The sequence below is a fragment of the Chinchilla lanigera genome, unplaced genomic scaffold, assembly GCF_000276665.1.
Source record: "Chinchilla lanigera isolate Chin_1 unplaced genomic scaffold, ChiLan1.0 scaffold00018, whole genome shotgun sequence".
In the NCBI taxonomy this organism is placed as follows: Eukaryota; Metazoa; Chordata; class Mammalia; order Rodentia; family Chinchillidae; genus Chinchilla; species Chinchilla lanigera.
In genome coordinates, this window is record NW_004955419.1 from 5,602,932 (window position 1) to 5,615,774 (window position 12,843).

Below are 12,843 nucleotides of genomic sequence, written 5' to 3' on the forward strand. Positions count from 1 at the left end.
CCTAGCCAACTTTATCAAAAAAATGAAAGAAAAAATTGAAATAAATGCAATAAGGAATGAAAGGGGTGAAATCACTACAGATCCTGAAGAAATTCAGAAGCTCATCAATACCGACTTTGAAAATCTTTACTCTAATGGGATGGAAAACACAGAGGAAATGGACAGATTTCTACATACCTATGAATTACCAAAACTGAAGGAAGAAGATATAAAAATCCTGAATAACTCAATATCAGCCAGTGAAATTGGCAATGTAATTAAAAACTTGCCAATGAAGAAAAGCGTGGGTCCTGATGGATTCACAGCTGAATTCTACATCAATTTAGGGAAAATTTAACACCAATTCTTCTCAAACTCTTCAATGAAATTGAAAAAGGAATTCTCCCCAACTCATTCCTGGAGACAAGTATTATTCTGATACCAAAACCAGAGAAAGACCCAAACAAGAAAGAATGACAGACCAATCTCCCTAATGAATATCGGTGCAAAAATTCTCAATAAAATACTACCAAATAGAATATGAGAAGTCATCAAGAAGATTATACACAAAGACCAAGTGGGATTCATACCAGGAATGCCTAGATGGTTCAAAATATGAAAATCAATCAATGTAATACACCATGTCAATAGAGCCAAGTACAAAAATCACATGATCATCGCCATGGATGCAGAAAAACCCCTCGATAAAGTCCAACACTCATTTGTGTTGAAAACCCTACAGAAAGTAGGAGTAGATGGCCTTTACCTCAAGTCAATTAAAGCCATCTAAACCAACAGCTATCATACTAAATGGTCAAAAAGTGAAAGCTTTCACTTTAAAATCAGGAACAAGACAAGGATGTCCACTGTCACCACTCCTATTCAATGTAGTTCTGGAAATATTAGCTAGAGCAATTAGACAAGAGAGAGAAATACAAGGAATAAGGATAGGAAAGGAAGAAGTGAAATTGTCATTATTTGCAGATGACATGGCAGTCTACATAGAAGACCCCAAAAACTCCACCAAAAGGCTCATTGATTTAATAATCAAATTCAGTAGTATAGCTGGATACAAAGTGAACACTCAAAAGTCAATAGCATTGCTGTACACAAGTAACAAACAGAGTGAGAGAGAAATTAGGAAAATTACACCTTTCACAATAGCATCTAAAAGATGAAATACTTAGGAATCAATCTAACAAAAGAAGTAAAAGATCTGTACAGTGAAAATTATACTACTCTGAAAAAAGAGATGGAAGAGGGTATCAGAAAATGGAAAGATATTCCTTAATCATGGATAGGAAGAACCAACATTGTGAAAATGGCCATACTCCCAAAATTGTTGTACAGATTCAATGCAATAGTTCTGAGTTACAGCTAATACATACTAAATGCAACAGCTATAGCTCCACCAATAGTAGAAAGCAATTTAACATTAATTTAAAGAGTTTAGGTGTACCTAAAAATTAAGAAATGTCCATATATGTTTTTCCATCACCACTTTCCATAGTTTCCCTATTCATATCTTAGATTCCCTTATTCATATATTCATAGTGTAATTCACTTGTTACAACTAAACTGAATTTGTTACAACTAGTGTGTTACAACTAAACTACTGACATATTGTTATCAACCAAAGTTCATAGGTCACATTAGGACTCAGTCTGTATTTTAGAGGTTTTTTTTATTTGTTGGTTTATTTGCTTTCAACAAATACATACTGACATGGGTCCTTTGTTATGGCATAATACAGAATAATTTTTATCCCCTAACAATCTCTCTTCTGCCTGTTTATCTGTCCCCTTCCCTGACATCAAACCCTCAGCTTCTCTGATCATTTTATCACTATAATTGTATTTTCTAAGATGTCATATGGTTGGAATCACATAGTATAAGGCCTTTTCAGATTCATTCTTACTATAACCACTTTGTAACAAGTTTAGTAGTGGTAGTTAAATTGGATATTCACATTCCCTACAATCTAGTAATTCTTATGTATATATAATTTACAGAATCTCTTACATACACACAGACGGGAAGGACTGAACCACCACTGTTCATAATAGCAAAATGCTCAAAGCAAAAAAGGACTGAAATTAGAACCAGTAAATGTGTTCGAATCACACACATGAAATATGAATATCTACAAGTGCATTTTACAAGGACATGAGTGGATAATTAAAGCAAAATTTAGCAGGATAAATGTAACTTCATTTCATTTACATTCAGTTCTACATCAGGCAAAGCTGAAGGATCAAAATAGGGTTAAATTTCAAAGAAAAAGCAAAAGATTGTTGATAATACTCAAGACACTGAATATCTTGAAGAGGAAAGAAGATTGAAGAGAGACTAAAGACGCCTCAACACTATTGTTAGTTTTTTGTTACGTAAACTGTAACTGATTTTAAATGAGCATTTATTCTAATATTTTAAAATGTATTTATATGGACAGATATATGAACACATGTGTAAGTATATTATGTGTACAAATAGATTCAAATTATATTTATATTACTTTGCTTGTATATCATTTTAACATTTTTATTAAGAGTAAAGCAAATTTTCCAATAAAATAAAATAAATAGGAAGCTAGTGTCTCAGCTTTGAAAAAATATTCAGGTGGTTATAGGTCTCAGAGTTTGACCTCAACAGTTCGAGTAACACTTCTGTTGAATATTGCTAGCTTAGTAACACAGGAAGTGTTACTAGTTCTCTTTCCACCTTTATAACAAAGACTAGAACTAAATTAAATAATGGCTATGGAAATGTCTATGACAGCCACCAGCTTATAGGAAGAAAGTTAAGTTTCTTTGCTTTGAGCAGGAGTAGAGAACTATCTTATATGTTTCATTTTTAAATAAAATGTAGTTGGATTAAACTACCCTGAAGTCCTGCTTGAACTCAATTCAGGTTGCTTGTGCTCCTGACATCTTTCCTGGCCAGTCTACAGCCCAGACCTGGAGTAGCTGAGCCTTCTTACCAGAATAGGAGGCTCAAAATCACTGTATCACCTGGAAGGCCTTTAATAATCTCTACTGTCACTGCTATGCTTCACATCCAACTGACTTGCCTTGGACCTAGAGGGATACAATCAAATTTTTAGTCATATATTGCTGTCTGAATTACTGTACTGATCATATACAGAAAGCAATCTTGCTGGGTGTGATGGCATATACCTATAACCCCAGAACTCAAGAGGAAGAGGAAGGAGGACTGCTTCAAATCTGAGGCCAGCCTGGATTACATATAATGAGTTCAAGACTAGCCTAAATTACATGGCAAGACCTTGTGTGGAAAAAAACAAACAAACCAGAAAGCCATCTCATTTTGATTTTGACCAGGCCCATTCGGTTTAGTGGGGAGGAGGTTTGTATGCCTAATTACTATTAGTCTAAAAGACACAACTTTTAAAAACACTAAACAATAAATAAGAAATTAGAAGTAGATTGGGATGATCCAGGGAAAATAGGGATAGCTGGTGAAGGATTTGTCAGTGTGTAACAAGATATCTAGATAAAACCAATGAGTTCTACTGTTCAACTATATTAGCTATCCTGTGTATACATATATACATAATTTTCCCCTTCTTTCTTTTCTCTTTTCCCTCATCCCAGTTGTTCTTTACTTTTAAGCAGTTTTCTTTTGTTTCCCATTATTTATCATACCTCCTAATTTTTAGACCATTTACTGATTTTTTGATTGGTTTTTTGAAAGGAACAGCTAATGTTTAATTGTTTGATCAATCTTACATGTCTATATTTGTTTACCTGAGTAACCAATTTGAAGATAACAATATGCAATACAACAACCATTGTGAATTTCCTACCACGTTGTCTGAAATGCAGTGTTACTTTTACTGTTTGGGGGCTATTTTGTAAATGCATGTGTTTGTTATTATGTTTTCATTCTTTTATCTTTAAAATAAAAAAGTTCTACTGTTCTATTACATAGTACATCTCTAAGAATAATAAAAAACATACTGTAGGTTCCAAAAAAGCTGCAAGAAAGAATTTTGAATAGTTTAACCAAAAAAGAATATGAGAAATATTTAAGGAAATGAGTTTTTTACCTTTGCACATTGCACAATGTACACATGCATCAAAGCATTAATAGTATCCAGTAACATGTACATTTTGTCAATTAAAATAAATAAATAAGAAAATATAAACAAAAGAAAAGCTATATTTATTATCAAGGTTACTAACAAAAATAAATTCAAATTTTGTTACAAAATTAAACACAAAAATAAAATCATGACAAAAAAATTTATTGTGAGAAAATAAAAAGAGGTTTTGTTTTTTTAAAAAAAAGGCAGCAAAATATATTTAAAAGCATAAAATTTGTCTACAACACAAAAATGCCATAGTAATAGGGAAAATATAGGAAAAGGAAATTTAACAGGTAGGCTTCCAGAAACAATGCCAAGACTCTCAAGATCAGCAAGAATATAAAACAGAGGAAAAACTATGTCCAAGGTAAAGGACAAGCTCCAAAAAAGTGTCACATCAGTAGTCACTAAACAGCAAATCAGAAAGGAAACCATGTATGTAAGATATTGATAAGATCTCGTATCTAGTTAACAGAAAGGGCAATTCCCATCACCCTGAAAAGCTTCCTCTACTGAATAGATTTCCCAGAGCACTTTTCATGTCCCGATTCCTTAGACTGTAGATAAAGGGATTTAGCATGGGTGTGACCAGACTGTACAATGCAGCCACAATGACATCCTTGTCATTATTGTTATTGGATGAGGGGAAAAAGTAGAGCCCAATAATTGCTCCATAGTAGAGAGAAACTACACAGAGGTGAGAGCCACATGTGGACAAGGCTTTGCAGATTCCCTTGATTGAGGGACCTCTCAAGATGGTGGCTCCAATGTGACCATAAGAGACCAGAATGCATATAAATGGCAAGGTAATGACCACAGTTCCTACAGTGAGAATAACCATCTCATTGAAGGTAGTGTCTGAGCTGGACAACTTAAGTAAGGCAGAGAGGTCACAGAAGAAGTGGTGGAGAGTACTGTCTCTAGAGAAAGGAGTAGAAGAAGAGTGTGCACCAGGGCAATGTCAGTGGATAAGATTCAGGACACAATTACTAGCAGGAAACAGCGTCTCTGACTCATGATGGTGGTATAGTGCAGGGGGTGACAGATGGTCACATACCTGTCATACGCCATTAAGGTAAGAAGAAAGCTGTCAAGACCGCCAAATACTAAGAAAAAAAATTCCTGAGAAATGCGCTGAGTATATGAGATGGATTGACTCTGTGTCTGCATATTTATAAGCATCTTTGGGACAGTGACGATGATAAAGGAACATCAGAAAAGGCCAAGTGGCTGAGGAGGAAGTTCATGGGGCTGTGGAGGCGAGAGTCCAGCCTGATGAGCAGGATGATGAGCGGGTTCCCCAGCACCGTGCTCAGGTATAGGACTAGGAACAGGGTGTAGTACGTGCCTTGTTCTTCCAGCCAGATGGGGAGCACCAAGAGGATGAATTCAGACACACTGCTCTGATTATCCTCCCTCATGCTCTTCTCATTTTCTGCAGATGAAAACAGAGATGGAAATATGAATGAGAAATCACTGTGACTATTCCATAGTTTTAACTAGTCAATGTGTGATTGTGTTTCTGAATATCACAAGCTTTTTGCTACAGTAACGGGCTAGTGATAGTATGGACAAAGAACAATCAATGAGGTGGTTATTCTCATTGTAGGAACCCCATAAAAAATATTTTAGTAAAACCAGGAAACATCTGTATACTCACCAGATCAGACCCCAGTGTCAAACTTGAGGAGGCCAGGAGTTCATGATGTTGATGAGAAAATTTAAATATATGTGTTCGTTATTGTGATGTACCATGACATAACAAAAGACTAATGCAATAAGGAAGCAATTTCTGGTGTGTTCTTTACAAAGAGTCCTGAAACTGGATATGTGGTATCTGCTTGTAATCCCAGCACTGTGACAGGATGAGGCAGGAAGATCAAAAGTTCAAGCCCTAACTTGGGCAATGTAGCAAGTTAAGGAGACCCTGTCTCAAAATAAAAATTGTAAAAAAGGTTGAGAGTCATAACTCAGCACAAAGACCCTTGGTAAAATCCCTACCCCTACAAACAAAAACGGGGCAGGGGAGTCTCCAAAACAAAAGCAAAAACTTTAAAAGGGAATCCTGAATAGAAGAATCTTTCCTATGAATATTATAAAAATTAAATTAAATGTTCGTAGAAGATGAGCTAGGGTATCTCAAAAACAGAGGAAATTTGAGACTGTAGTCATCCCAGGAAACATAATGGGATTAGAGAATTATTAAAAGCCAGAGTACATCAGACTTTTTCCAACATATTAGGAAAGTTTTTATTCTATTCTCAAAGCAATAGTTCACCAAAGAAAAGGTTTAAGATGAGAAATGACCAAAAGTTTTAAACATCGTCCTGTCTACTGGTTATATTAAACAGATTAAAACAAGACGAGATTGTCAGCAGGAATATAAGGTTCCTGCAGTATAAGGTTCCTGCAGTAATTTGGGTGCAAAACAATATCTGCTTGCACCTGGATTGTGAGGAGACATGAAGAAAATTATAGAAATTTGATATAAAATTTGGAAGAAAATCAGTAGGCCTGACTGGAGAATAGGGATAACAAAAAAGAAAGTTATTTTGCACTATCCTATCAAGAATCAGCCAGAGATTAGACTTTTAAAAAAGTATTAACATGGAAGATGGGATTTGCCCTACCCTTTCAAAATTTGGATACAATCTCAATTCAAGATAAATTACTTTACACACAGCTGTCTATTATACCCCTGCTTTGAGAAAAGATAGAATCTAGGGATCAGTTGCTCCCAATGGATGCATACTGCAAACACACAGGCAACATATGCAGTCATATCATTGAATATAAATTCTCTCACGCTCTGACTTAGTCCCTTAGATGATCCACACAGATACCTCCAGCTACAAGGCAGAGGAAGATGCTTTCATTTCTCTCTAAAAGGCATAAAATACAGTCAAATAGGTATAGTCTGTAGGGTTCAAAGATCCTTTGCAACATGTAGAACTATCAGTTCAGAATCAAGCAAGCTGGCTATATCGATACACATTTGTTTACAGCCTCTGAGAAATTGATGTAAGCTCTAATTTTACAAACCATAGAGAGGACTCAGGGGACAATCCTCCAGTTCCATTTCAAAATTAGAGACAAACAGAATGTAATTTTTTCATTGCCTTTGACTCCCTTAAGGGAAGGTCTACTTCTTGAAGCAGCCATTAGAGAATTCACCTTTGGAGGAATAACAATAACCACAAGGCAGCCATCTGGAACTCAGTGATTCGAAAAACTTCTTGATTGCTCGGTTTTCCATGGGGAAAATGTGATTCAGAGTCCACAATAAACCAAGCTGGAGATTTAGTATAATAACCAGTCTCTTGTTTCTGAACCCTGAAGGACACCAGAAACACTGTAGTACCTTCACTCTCCCAACAAAAGAATGAGAGATCTTATATCTCATCATAACCACTGGACCTGAGAAATAAAATACAGTTTCTATAAGTAATACTTTTTTGCCCAAAAGCTATGGTGTCAGCACTCTATTCATGCAAAGATTCTCACAATACCGTAAAATAACCACGTGATGTTTGCTTTCCACTCAACCTCTTGCAAAGTTGATCTCAAATCTATTCCTTACATTTCCAGCTCCATTTCGTCAATGCCGATAGAAAACAAGTATCATGTGACCATTATTCAAGGTGAAGATGGGTGAATATTTATAAACGTTTTCATTAGTACCTTTGTGTCCAAAGTCTACCTGTACCTGAAATTTCTACTTGAATGTAGAACTCCTGTAATATATTTAGACTTTAGGCATGGTTTGTAGGTCCTGTAGCTCATGGTTGACCATCTGTTGCCCTAATTATAATTCTCCATTGACTTGCCTGTTTTCCTGGAAGTCAAGGATTGGAAAATTTTTTTTCTCATACTGAAAGAACACCATTGATTCCTTTCTCTTGCCCTAAATTCATGGAGATAAAGAAAATCTATGACTCCACATGATTTTTCTTTTCATTAAACAGTATGAGACAAAAAAAAAAACTCTTTGAATTTTGAATTTTTTTCTTTCTTTTTTTTTGCCTTTTGGAGACAGGGTCTCACTATGCAGTTCAGGCTGGTCTTGAACTCACTTTGTAGCCCAGGCTGTTTTCAAACTCTCAACAATCCTCTTGCCTCAGCTCCCAAGTGTTGGGATTACAAGCATGCCCCACCATGCTTGGCCTGAATTATGAATTAACATGATTACATCCCCAGGTTCTATACCTTCTACAGCTAGAAGACCTTCATCTATGTCCCCTTCCATACCACATTTTATTATCCCATCTTTCTGCATTCTGTTTATATCTTTCACCACACGATGGCTTATTATTTGATAGTAAACTACACTCACATATGCTTACACCACAAAATGATAGAAAAGATGAATAGGGATTTCAGAGGAAATAACCCCCAGTGGACTGACAGTCACAAAAAAGATGACAATTTCAATGATAATCATAGGAAGATAAATTTAAACCTCAAGAAAATTCAACTCATATCAAGAGAATGGAAAAATAAGTTTAAGGGTGCTCTTTGCTGATAATGGTGTGTGTAACTGGAAATCTTATCACTTATAATCAAGAAATATTGTGACATGATTTATCATTGAAAATGTGCATTACCACATTCGAGTACACTCTCAGATTTATACAACAGTGATGACTTGAACATGTCCTATTGGAGACATAAATAAGCAGCTTTATAGCAACAGTGGTCATAATAGAAGAAATAATAAGTTCAATAAAAAATTGTGATTTTTTTTACATAAAGAACATTTTAGAGCAACAATATGCCACATCACAGATGAATTAAATAACTGTAATAAGCAGCAAAAAGTGTAAGGCTTCAGAGATATAACAAAACACAGAAACAAAGATTTATGTGCATACATATTTTATGGACTGAATATTTACAAGTGTTCCTCCTCCAAGAAAATTTATGAGTTGAAGCTTTGTCCCATAGTGTCGTCTTGGGGCTGGGGATTTAGCTCAGCGGCACAGCGCCTGCCTGGCAAGTGCAAGGTTGGGAGTTCAGTTCCCGGTACCGGAAAAAAAAACCAAAACCCATAGTAACGTCTTGTTTGGAGATGGCGTCTCTAATTGACTAATTAGGGCAGGGATAAAACTCAACAGCATAAACATCTGCCTGGCAAGCGCAAGGTCCTGAGTTTGATTCCCAGTACCCAAAAAAAAAAAAAAAATTGACTAATTAATGTTAAACAGGTCATAAGAGTGGAATCTTGATCTAATAGGATTAGTGTCCTTCTCAGAAGAGATGCCAGCCTCTCCTCTTCTCTCCTCTGCTCTCTACTTTCTCTGGATTTATTAAGACCAAATTCAGACTAGTCATTTCCTCTTGAGAGGAGACAAGAGGGTAAAATGTAGGTTACTTAAAAGTAGATTTAAAGTAGGCTTTATGGGGGCTGGGGATATAGCTCAGTGGTACAGTGCCTGCCTTGCAATCATGAGGTCATGAGTGTGATTCCAGATACCACCAAAAAAACAAACAAACCAGAAGCCATTAAGTATGCTTTATTGATAATAAATATTTGTTAATGGAAGTATACCTTTTATATAGAGAACTAAATACACATTAAATACACAACTTGCTGAATAATCACAGAAGAAATACACCTATGTAGCTATCAGACAGGTAAAGAACTAGTCCTCTATAATGCCTCTCCCACTTATGAGTAATTCATCTAAATGTAAATCTTATTCTTTTTAAAAACAATCCCCATCCATTACTTTTATGAAGGATTCAACTTAATAGCGTACTTTTCAGTACAATACCAGTGAATGAAAAACGTTTTGAGAAATTTTTGTAGAGCTTTTTTTTTCTAGAATTAGTGATTGAACTGAGCTGTGTCTCCATCCCTTTTAATTTTTAATTTTGAAACAGGGTCTTGCTGAATCTCTAAATTGCCCAAACTGAACTTGAAATTGTGATCTTTCTGCCTCAGCCTTCCAGAGTGCTGGGATTACACACTTGCACCACTGTGTCTGGATCTTCATTGTTTATTTACTACTATACATCAGCTGTTAAAAGCTTCCAAGAACAATGATGAAATGTATGTAACACATTGGTTTCATTAGGACAACTTGCCTTTTACAGCATTTGCTGAGATGATTCAGTTCAATTCTCTCACGTATGTCCCTATTCATACTACTTATAAAACTGTCACTCATTTACACATCAAGGCCCCACTTGGATTAAACCCATCATTTGTGAACCATATATTTGTCCTTGGGGGGTTTCTTGGTACCAGGAATCGAACTCAGGACCTTGCAGTCTTGTTGGAGTTTTTGTCTAGTTGGCCTAAACCATTCAAAGTAGCTCATGATTCCCCAACATCATGCTTTTTTTTTTCCACACAAGCAAATGAAAGTATCAGTGAATTTATTTTTCTATTAAATCCAAGTCTTTCTTCTATGAAATGGAATTTAATTTTGAATTAGCACTGGAAAACAAGTTTGACTTTGATAAAGAAAATTAAATATGAGTATCACTTTACTCACAGATGACTCATTTGTTTGGATAATTTTTTTATTAGTACATGTTTGTAGTACATGTTTACATTCCTTGTGGGGAGCTGATACATGTGTATAATATGTCTTAATTCTTTTAAAATTCATTTTCCCAAGGGCTGGGGATTTAGCTCAGAGGCACAGCACCTGCCTGGCAGGTGCAAGGCAGTGAGTTTGATTCCTGGTACTGGGAAAAAAGCCAAAATAAATAAATAATAAATAAAATTCATTTTCCCTTCCTCCCTTCCCCTTCCATCCACCCTTCCTGATCCCCTTCCTTTATTTTGTACATTTTTGCAGTACATAATGTTTAAATTCCTTTGTGGAGTTGATACACGTACATAACACATCTTAATTCCTTTTTCTTATTCTTATACCATAATTGTGCTTTGCCATTTTACACCTGTGAAGAAAATTAAATTAAACTGTCTGTATTCTTATTACTTTTAATGCTGTGTTGTACAATGACATTCAATAATACATTCAGATACAATATGAATGGACCAATTAGTAGAACTGTTTGCAGAATTGATGATGGAGCTTGTTCCAGCTCTGAGGCTGGCTCCAAACTCTGATGCTTATGCAGACACCAGCACGGGAGCTGGCTTCATCTCTGAAGGTGGTTGCAGAACCAGCACAGGAGGATTGTACTGCATTTTGGAGAAATCCCAGTCAAGAACTCCACCTCCAGGAAGTCTGCATAGATAACATACTCCTGGGACTGAGGTAAGCGTGGCACTTATGGGAAAACTTTTTACCATATAGTCTGGGTGCCATGAGTGAGGCTCCCCTCCAAATCAATATTTCATCTGATGGGAGAGAAAAGGACAACTCCAGCCTTTAGTGTAGCTGGGCTTGGAGGACTGAAGTTCCAGGCACAGGATAGAAGAGAGTGCTCAGGACACCTCCTGGGGCTTGGGTGGTGTGGCAGAATGCCAGTTCTCTAAGGTAGCTGGAGATAGGCTCTGGGCAAGATTTTTCACTTGAATTTACTTCTGGGCCCTGTGTTTTCTACCACTGTTGTATTTGTCTGTTTTCATGCCAGTACTATGTTACTGCTTTGTAGTATGATTCAAAGTAAGATATTATGATACCTCCAGCTTTGTTCTTTTTTTTCAGAATAAAACAAATTTAGTTTGTATTGTAGTTTTGAAACAAGAGTGAACTTCAGTTATACCAATTTTTTCCAAAGGCAAAGAAAAAGCATTTCATCTGAAGTACTTTATCCTATTCTTTTAATATTTAGAGTAATACTGTAACAATTTTACACAGGTTGATTTTTAACAAGTTTAGGAAACTATATTAATGACTAGAGATAGATTGACTACCTGATACATGTGAATAGATATTTTGTCAAAACAAACATAAAGCCCAGTTTTAGATGTAGGATAGCCTAATTGGCAGGTTTTTAAAAGAATAATCAAAACAAATAAGGGGGCTGGAGATGTAGCTCAGTGGCTTAAGCACCTGCCTGACAAGCACAAGGTCATGAGTTTGATTCCTGGTATCCAAAAAAATAAATAAACAAATAAAAACACAAGAAATTATCATATCAGATTATAAAATATTTTTCTTCAAGATAGTGATGGTAAATTATTCATAGCACATCAATTTTAAGCACAGATGATTAGATTTTAGTTCCAAGGTACATCAAGGATAGACTTTTAGAAGTTTGAAAAAAATTTTAAGTTATAGCAAACATACTCACACATATATAGTTTTAAGTAAATTTTATCCTCCACTCACCTATTTTGACTTAATGTAACCCTATGACTTTGCCTTCTCTCTCCTTGAAACAACCAAGTCATTTAATTTTAGGATAAAATCTTGTCTTACCATACAAACACATAAAAATTGTTTTAAAAACTAAAAATGTGCCCTGCCTCATAGGCGCCCGGAAGGAGGGCCTCCAGCACACAAGGAGCCACGGGCGGAGAGTGCTGATCTTCCGACTGGCTTGCTCCCTGCCTTATAGGCACCTGGAAGGAGGGCCTCCGGTGCAGGGGGAGCCACGCGGCTGCGCTCCAGCCCTCAGGCCGGCCACCGCCGCTCAACTGAGAACAACCATGACACAGAGAAACAATGACACAACTGGCCCACCATGCACTGGCTGCAGATGCCCACCCACAGACATGGGTGAATCATTCAAACATGGAGAAACCCCTGGGAATACATGCCATGCAACAGGTCACTCTTGCTCCTCCCATTGAGAACCAGAAAGGTCCAGAGTCAGCGGAGGAGCAGCTG

The 12,843-nt window shown here is 36.3% G+C and overlaps 1 pseudogene; it reads right to left on the minus strand.

Annotated features, from left to right (window-relative positions):
- Nucleotides 1-4,577: 4,577 nt before the first annotated feature.
- On the minus strand, nucleotides 4,578-5,775 carry LOC102024800 (annotated as a pseudogene).
- Between the last annotated feature and the right edge of the window lie 7,068 nt (nucleotides 5,776-12,843).